The sequence below is a fragment of the Hyperoodon ampullatus genome (genome assembly GCF_949752795.1).
Source record: "Hyperoodon ampullatus genome assembly, chromosome: 5".
NCBI classification, from domain to species: domain Eukaryota; kingdom Metazoa; phylum Chordata; class Mammalia; order Artiodactyla; family Ziphiidae; genus Hyperoodon; species Hyperoodon ampullatus.
This window is the reverse complement of record NC_136918.1, coordinates 132,174,432-132,184,554: the sequence shown is the minus strand read 5'-3', so window position 1 is coordinate 132,184,554 and position 10,123 is coordinate 132,174,432.

Genomic DNA, 10,123 nt, shown 5'->3' with positions numbered 1-10,123 from the left:
CTGGAGCCTGTGCTCTGCAACAAGAGAGGCCGCGAGAGTGAGACGCCCATGTACCGCGATGAAGAGTGGCCCCCGCTTGTTACAACTAGAGAAAGCCTTCTCACAGAAACGAAGACCCAACACAGCAAAAATAAATAAATAAATTACTAAAAATAAAAAAAAATAATAATAATATCCCATGACAAATCCCAGGAATGCAAAGCTAGTTCAATATTTGTAAGTTAATGAAAGCAATATTAGCAGGCAAGAGAAGGGGGAAAACCCCTCATGATCATTTTTATTGATACAGAAAATATTTTGACAAAATTCTGCATACATTAATAAAAAAGACTCAGTGAATTAGGAAGGAGACAGTTTCACCTTGAAAAATGTATCTATAAAAATCCTGATTAAAATCATACTTGAGGGCTTCCCTGGTGGTGCAGTGGTTGAGAGTCTGCCTGCCGATGCAGGGGACACGGGTTTGTGCCCTGGTCTGGGAAGATCCCACATGCCGTGGAGCGGCTGGGCCCGTGAGCCATGGCCGCTGAGCCTGCGCATCCGGAGCCTGTGCTCCGCGACGGGAGAGGCCACAACAGTGAGAGGCCTGTGTACCACACACACACACACAAAAAAAATCATACTTGATGGTGAAAGACTGAATGTTTTCTTCCTAAGATTAAGAACAAGGAAAAAAGTCCAGTTTCAGTACCCATATTTGATATCAAACAGGAAGACTTAGTCAGTAAAATATGGCAGATGAAATAAAAGTCATATGTGTTAGAAAAAAGTAATAAAACTGTCACTGTTCATATATTTCATAATTGTGTATGTTGAAAATCCTAAAGTATCTACAAAACAACTTCAGAATTAATAAGTGAGTGTAGAAAGATCACATAGATTTCAACGAGTGTAGAAAGATCATATAAATTGCAATGGTTAAACATGAGCAAATAAATAAAAGAATCAAGTTATACTATAAATAAGTTATCGTATAAATAAATTAAATATCATATTTCCCCAGATCTTTTTCATCAATTGTGCAGTACATCCAATTAAAAAGATACTAACATACAAAGAAGTGCATTTGTTAAAAAAAAAACCCAAAAAACAAAAAATCTACTTAACTCATAAACTACCTTAAACTAGGAATGAGGAAAATTTTTAGAGATGTGGCCTGAGCTTATACTTTAGTGGCTCTACGAAAATGGATCCACTGTCTTACCTTTTTCTAATTGGCTAAATTTTGAAGGTGAGGTGAGGGCAATTGAAGTGTAGGGGACTAGCTACTTCACTTTCTACTATTTCCAATAGAGAAGAGTCTTGTGCCAGCATGGTACAACAGCAGCAAAAGTACAAAAAGAGCAGGATATTATGTCCCAAGGTAAGAGTAAAGAATAACCCCAGATTCCCCGAGGACCTCAGAGTAATACAAGACTCTGTCCAAAAGCTTCTGGACCTCATGGAAAACAACAAACACAAAAACAAACACAAACAAATTTAATTTGAAGTTCATATTACCAATGAGCTGCCATGTCAATTACCCTGGTGGCCTTGGCTATATAGCCTTAATGTCTTTGGAAGCCTGTGATGTAGCTGTGGCAATGACTCTGGCTGTATTGACTATGGTAGATTCAGCTAGTGCTATGGTCCCTCTTTTTAGAGAATATATTTGCCCTCTGGGGTCCACTAAAAAATCTTTCAATCACTAAAACATTAGAAACTTTCTATCACTCTAACTGGGGAACTTCTTTTTTTTTCTTCCTGTCTTCAAAGTCAGGCACATTTTTAACCTTATTAACTGCAAAGGCTACTAATGTCACACACCTTTACAGAAGGCCATTTGAAGAAAGCAGAGCAAAAAGACACTCCTCTTAGAAGAATGTCATCAAAGAAACTGGATTTCCTTTCAGAATGGCTGCACTTTGAAACTGTTGCTACTTCATTGATCCCCGTGTGACAGCTCTATGCCTGTTTCCTAATAAAGTTTCTTCATTGGCATTACAATGTTGTTTTCATTTTTATTTGCTTCTGTTAAAGATTTTTATATACACCCAAGTATGGGGTTTTCTTTGCAAAACCTAAGTATAATTTTCTGAAACATACATTTATATGTTAATATTTATGTCTATAGATATGATTATTTTTATTATTAATACTTCTCTAAAAGTTATGCTCACAGAAGTGTTTAAAATGAACATGTATTCTATAATATCTTGCTCAGAAGGATGCTCTCTATCTGATTTGACATCCAAGAGAATCAACAAACAAATATTCCTCATATCCTCTGAAATTTTGCCCTCTCATCCCACAACTATAAAGTTTAATTTATCATTCCCCAGTCTTAGTATAAATATAGTATGACTATTAATCTTCATTGCTATATAGGAGAGGGGTCTTCCTTTGTGAAACATTTTCTCCTTGACTTACCTACATCTCCTAAAGGGAGACATCTTCTTTGTGTTCTGTGGTTTTGAGTGGTATTCATCTTTCTAGGAGTTGAAGGTAGTTTCACTTGTTGAACCCTGCCTAAGGTCCCATTTCTATGCCACTACAATAAGTAGAGAGCATTTTGTCTTTATTGAAACTTTTTCTTATTCATACATTTGGATTTAGATGCTGAATCAATTTTCTGTTTATTTTTTACCCCTGGTATTTACCTCTTAATATATCCTTGACAGATTTCTGATATGCTCTGGTCCCTATATTCAACTTTCAATTGCTTTTGTTTTCTACTTCCCGCTTTAGGGATTTATGTAGCTATCCTCATTTTTTAAACAATTCTTTTTCCCTATTACAACCGTAAACTATGAACCACATCAAATTTCTACTGTACATCATCCTTGTTCTCTCTTCTACCTTTACCACAAGAGTATCCACTTACCTATATCCTTATATTCCTTGCCTTACTTTCCCAGTGGTATCAGTTTTTTGAAACTACAACCCTTGCTGAAATCCAACTCTTTGCCTACTCTGCTTGCTCATATACAGGGGATTTGGGCTAGAGAAATACATCCTTGTTGAATTGTCTTATGTTAAATTGATTATATTAAATCTTATTTAAGCATTCTGCCTTCCCCAGAAATTCTTCCCTATTTTCCTATTAAATTCACTCTCCCACTCTCTAAAATAATTATTTCATTCCTTATCTTTTTATCAAACTTCTGACAAAATCTGCCTTACTCCTCATCCAATTATGGTTTGTTTCAAATGTCACAAAAATTAGGAACAATAGAGAATTAAACATCCATCCATCATCATTGCATTTGTTTCTTATTTCGGCTGTAACAGATTCTCACAAATTTAGTGGTTTAAAACAATGCAAATTATTATCTTGTAGTTTCTGTAAGTCAAAGGTACATGTACAGAGTAGCTCAGGTGTCTATCTGTATAGAGTCTTACAAGGCAGAAATGCATTCATTTTTGGAAATTCTGAGGATAAATTTGCTTCAAAACTCCTGGTTGTTGGCAGAATTCAGTTCCCTGTGGTTATAGGGTTTAAATCCCCATTTCATTTCTCAGCCTCTAGAAGCTGCAGGTATTCCTTAGCTCACAGATTCCATTCCTCCATCTGCAAAACTAGAAATGGCAGATCGAATCCTCTTCAGAAGTCTAATACTTGAGTTCCATTTCTGACCTGCCTCTTCTGCCTTTCTCTTTTGACATATCTCTCTGATTTCTCTGCCTTTCTCTCCTGCTTTTAAAAGTTCATGTGGCAGAGTAATATTCCATTGTATATATATACCACACCTTCTTTATCCATTCATCTGTTGATAGACATTTATGTTGTTTCCATGTCCTGGCTATTGTAAATAGTGCTGCAATGAACCTTGGGGTATTGCTCAGCCATAACAAAGAATGAAATAATGCCATTTGTAGCAACATGGATGGACCTAGAGATTATCATACTAAGTGAAGTAAGCCAGACAGAGAAAAACAAATATCATATGATATCACATATGTGGAATCTAAAAAAAAATGATACAAATGAACTTATTTACAAAAGAGAAACAGACTCACAGACATCAAAAAGAAACTTATGGGTACAGAAGGAGAAAGGGTTGACGAGGGATAAATTAGGAGGTTGGGATTAACATATACACTCTACTTTATATAAAATAGATAACCAGCAAAGACCCACTGTATAGCACAGGGAACTATACTCAATACTTTGTAATAACCTGTAAGGTAAAATAATCTGAATTACTCTGCTGTGACATCTGAAACTAACACAGTATTATAAATCAACTATACTTCAATTAAAAAAATACTGTCTCAGTGCTGAAAAATATTTGTTTCCATAAAAAAAATAGTTCATGTGTTTACTTTGGGCTCACCCAGATAATCCAGCATAATATCCGTATTCTAAGGTCAGCTGAATAATAACTAATTATATCTGCAAAGGGAATTCCCTGGTGATACAGTAGTTAGGATTCCGCTTCCACTGCCGGGGCCAGGGTTTGACCCCTGGTCAGGGAACTAAGATGCTACAAGCCACGGTATGGCAAAAAAAAAAAACAACAAAAACCCAAAAATTATATCTGCAAAGTCCTTTCACAGCAGTACATAGATTCATCTTCAATTAAATAACCAGTAGAGAGAAAATGCTTATGGTATGTCTTTAGAATTCTTTCCACTACAATCATTTCTCAACATATAATCTACCTTCTATATATTACAGTGCGTGGACAATCTTAACCTGTCTAAAAGCTATTCTTCCACTTGTGCAGTGGATACCAAGGCTCCTTTGCTGGATTCTTTTTCTGTTTCCTACCTTTACATGCTGTAAGTCCCCAGGGCTGAACTCTTAACTACTCTCTCTCCAATTATCCCATGCAGTATCATGCTGTAAACACCGTTTTAATAATTGTCTCTCCAGTTTATATCTTCGTTCCTAACCTCTTCCTTGTAGCTTGATGTTACATATCCTACTATCTATTCAACATTTTAAAGACATCTCATGCATGCACATCATAACTCTTGATATTTTAACATTCTGCCCCCATCTAGGCTTCCCTTTAAATATAATGTCACAGACATTCAACAAATTCTTGTCTCAAACCAAGAATGTTACCCTTTATTCCATTTTTATTTCTACTCATCATCTAAATCCTACCCACCAGCAAGCCCTTATAGAGTCCACTACTATCTCTTTCCTGAATTACTGCAATACCTTGGACTCTTCTACTCTTGAGCTCTTACAATTCATGCACCACACAGTAAGTAGCAAGATGTCAATCAGATCACCTTCTTCTCTTAATTAAACATCTTCGATAGCTTTCCATTACACCTACAATTCCATTAAAAATCATTATCAAGCCCCAGAACACCCTGGATAATCTAACTCCTGCCTAACTTTCTGACTTTATCTCCCCACACTCTCTCCTTTATTAACTGTAATCTAGCCACAATAACTTTCTCACTGCTTCATTATGCAAAAATAATTCCCACCTTAGAACATTTAGATGGAAATTTCCTTCTGCGTAGCTTATTCTTTGACTTATACACTTAACAAATGTATCTCCTTTAATTCATCTTTGTGTTCAAATATCTCTTCAAAGGGACTTTTCTTGATCATCTTATGTTAGTGGCATTTCCACCTATGCTGCCACTCTGTATATAATTACTTTCTTTATACACATTATCTCTATTACATAATGTAACTTTTTGCCTTCTCCCTGGAATGTAATACTAATGAGGACAGACATTTATTTTTAAGCTTTGCCTTTGAACATAGAACATTGGCATAAAGGGAGCTCTAAATAAATAATTATTGGACAACTGATGGAATCCAATTGGGATCCTGTCATGTCACTAAGTTGTTAGTTCTCAACTCTTGTTACATTCTAGAATCTTCTGGGAGCTTTTAAAAATATTGATGCTTTGACCTGATTCCAATTCAATAAGAATTTCTGGATATGGGGTTGGCCACTCCCACTCATGAGAGAATATAAAAAACACCATTGTAGATGGTGGAATTATGAGCTTCTATAAATCTACTATGATAGCCTGAGCCCTGTCTCTCCCTGTCTCTGCCCCTAACTATGGATTGATGGCCATCGTGGATATGGCTTCATCTTCCACTGTTCCTCTTTTTTTGAAAGATTTTTTTTCTTTCTATTCTGCTGAAAAGCTTATATTAAGAAGATCAGATCTTTTATTTCATTAGCACAATATTATTTATTCTACTGAGTTCTTCAATCTTTTCAATGTTATTTTCATTTTGGAATTATTTAATTTTAACTACTTTATTTGGAGCCCACGTTTGGCCACAAAAGGTAAAAACTCAACAAAAAAACACTTACCTTGGAAATAGCTTCCATATAAAGGACTGATTTCTCTCATTATTGTGGCTCATTAACATGGTACTAACTTCCTTATTTATGATAATAATCCTGATCATATTTCCTATAAGCTTATTTTGTTACCATTGCAAATTTGGTTTCTTGTCCATGCATTAAGATGAACATGTTTTATGTAAGTTTTGGCATATCTAAGCAACATATTTTCATATTGAGCAATTACTTTTCCTCCAGGATTAATTTTCTTAGGAAGAATTCTTTAGAAGTTGTTCTCAGAATAAGTTAGCTGAGACACTTTCTTGAAAGAGAGCTTGTGCTCCTCACACCCTTGACAGGTATTCTAATTTTAGGTATGTGGCTTGGAAAATGCCTTAAAACTTGAATTTAGTTACTTTCCTTGACTTTCACTACTGTGGCTTAGATCTTCATAATTTCTCCTTCCTTTCTATAAATTACACAGAACTGCAGACTCCAGTACTATGCTAAGAAAACATTGTTATATAATTTGTCATTTTGGTCACTTTAACTAACACAGATTTTTCACTGGTCTTATCATTTTATGAAGAGTCCTGCCCTCACTATCTTGCCATATTTTTTGAAAATTTGTTGGGAATAATTGTCATCAAGTAAGGTCAAGCTCATTGCAGCTGTATACAACTAGAGAAAATTCATATAAATGTTGCTTTCCCCCTTAGCTTCTAATTACTGAAAATTCATTTATTTAATTAAATCATTAACAACTTAGTCTTTCAGAAACAATATATTATCAACATAGAGATAAGAAAACAGAAATAGGGTAAGTATTTTCTAAAAGTCAGCTAACAAGGGTACAGCAGTAGCAAGAATTAGAAAGAACCTGGAACTGAGGAATGTCAATTATGAAAAGCATTAAATAAAATAAATTGTAATAAAATTTAAACCAAGCTTAAAGTCATAAAGCAGCTAAATATTTTTGTTCATTTTTCTTGGGAAATTAATAAAAAATAACAGGGTAATGCTGACTACTCTTTTCAAGGTTGAATTGTAAACACCCATCTGTAGATGGTGTCCTTTGAACTCAGAAGGTGCATCTTTTCTTTTTTTTTTTTAACATCTTTATTGGAGTGTAATTGCTTTACAATGGTGTGTTAGTTTCTGCTTTATAACAATGTGAATCAGCTATACATATACGTATATCCCCATATCTCCTCCCTCTTGTGTCTCCCTCCCACCCTCCCTATCCCACCCCTCTAGGTTGTCACAAAGTACCGAGCTGACCTCCCTGTGCTATGTGGCTCCTTCCCACTAGCTAGCTATTCTACTTTTGGTAGTGTAGATATGTTCATGCCACTCTCTCACTTCGTCCCAGCTTACCCTTTCCCCTCTCTGTGTCCTCAAGTCAATTCTCTATGTCTGCATCTTTATTCCTGTCCTGCCCCTAGGTTCTTCATAACCTTTTTTTTTTTTTTTTTTTAGATTCCATATATATGTGTTAGCGTACGGTATTTGTTTTTCTCTTTCTGACTTACTTCACTCTGTATGACAGACTCTAGGTCCATCCACCTCACTGCAAATAACTCAATTTCGTTTCATTTTATGGCTGAGTAATATTCCATTGTATATATGTGCCAAAGCTTCTTTATCCATTCATCTGTCAATGGACACTTAGGTTGCTTCCATGTCTTGGCTATTGTAAATAGAGCTGCAGTGAATATTGTGGTACATGACTCTTTTTGAATTATGGCTTTCTCAGGGTATATTCCCAGTAGTGGGATTGCTTGGTCATATGGTAATTCTATTTTTAGTTTTTTAAGGAGCCTCCATAATGTTCTCCACAGCTCATGAAGCTCAATATCAAAAAACCAAACAAACCAATCCAAGAATGGGCAGAAGACCTAAATAGATGTTTCTCCAAAGAAGATATACAGATTGCCAACAAACACATGGAAGGATGCTCAACATCACTAATCATTAGAGAAATGCAAATCAAAACTACCATGAGGTATCACCTAACACCAGTCAGAGTGGCCATCATCAAAAAATCTACAAACAATAAATGCTGGAGAGGGTGTGGAGAAAAGGGAACCCACTTGCACTGTTGGTGGGAGTGTAAAGTGATACAGAAGGTGCATCTTCATCATCAAAACTGAACTCTAGCCTCTGTGATCTACTGTGGTAAACAACTATGGAAGTCTAGACTATGATTGTTCTTGATATATTGGTGGCCTGGATTTAAAATGGGCAGTTTACTGATTTAGGCTATGGTCACTAACTACTTTCTTGCTATGGAGCAAATAGTTTCTTTACATTGCATTCAAAATTTGTTGATCTCTCAGTGTTTTGGACCTTTATTATTGTAGTCTATTTCTTCCTTTGTTTCTTCAGTGTCAGGCAAATCATGAATAGTCTTGACCTCTTTATTACAATTGCTCTCCTGATAGTCTACAATGGACCACTAATGAAGCAATCACACTGCAGACTGCATTCTCAGGACATGTGAAATAGGAGAGCCTATTTCTCTTATTTAGAATTCTACCCCGTAGAGAGAATTTCTTATATCATTGACACATTATTAACATTGTTCTAACTTTCTTATTCCATGGAGAAAATATCTGTGTGTGTTTGTAATAAAATTGCTTTATTGACATAGCAAAAGTGGCTTAAATTTTATTTATTTCTCTAAACAGAGTTTTTTCACTTAAGTTTTGCCAGTATTTTTACAGTAAACAATGTTTCCTTTTGAATTATATTTCTTAGTAATGATTCCTTATAAAAGACTTAAATAAAGCTTCCTTATAATATGTCCTACCTTCTTAAAGTGATACAATCTTCTCATAATTAAAATATTTCAGAACTGATTAAATATAGATTTTCCCCCAAATTGACAAAGTATTGCCCTTTCATTTTACAGATAAGAACTCTCCCTCATGCCTTCTTTTTCTTGTTGTTTCAGTTTGTGCATATTTAAGCATCTTTGAAGGTATCTAAGAAGGGAATCTTCCATGGTTCTGTTTTTATTCCTTTGACATAATTACTTTTGTGATCTGAGAGAGGAGTAAAACAGACAGGGATTGTTACTCAATGCTTGTACACTTTGAACAACATTTCCCATTTTTCTCCAGCCCCAGTCTCTGGTAACCACCATTCTACTATGTTTCTATGAATTCTGCTCTTTTAGATTCCACATATAAGTGAAATCATACAGTATTTATCTTTCTCTGCCCAGACCCTTCTTGCACTGTAATCTGTGTACCTCCCAAATTTAATTAGTCTGTATATAAACTCTGCTCCAGATACACTGATCTACACGTGCACATCGAGGATACATGTGGTTAAGTCTTGCCTCAGAGCGTTAGATAAAGTCATTGCTTCTTTCTAGTTTCTGTCTGTCTCTTTGATGTTTAATGAATCTTACACATCCTTCACATCCAGCGTGCCCCACCTCTTCCAGAATTCTTTGATGAATGAACCTAGCCCATGGAAATCTTAAGCTCTTTTAAGCTGCTTTTGAAATAGGAGTCGTGACCTTTCATTTTACATTTCTCTATACTCCCTCATGTGACTCAATCTATTCCCCACCCTCAGCCCTGCCTCCAGGCTACAATACTCAGAAAATCATAGACACACAAGACACAGATATTTTTAGACCACAACTAAAGGGCAGGCTTTCTAAGACCATGAGTGGCCATTTATATCTTTCCCTTTTATCATATACTTTGTTCAAAGCAAAGTGAAATAACTTTAATATTCCAGTTATTCAATCAAATTTATCATTTGATTGAATGAATCTTCATTTCACCTGTACTGCTTTCTGTGTGCAACCTAAACTTTAAAATCTTCCATTCTTTACATAACTAAATATC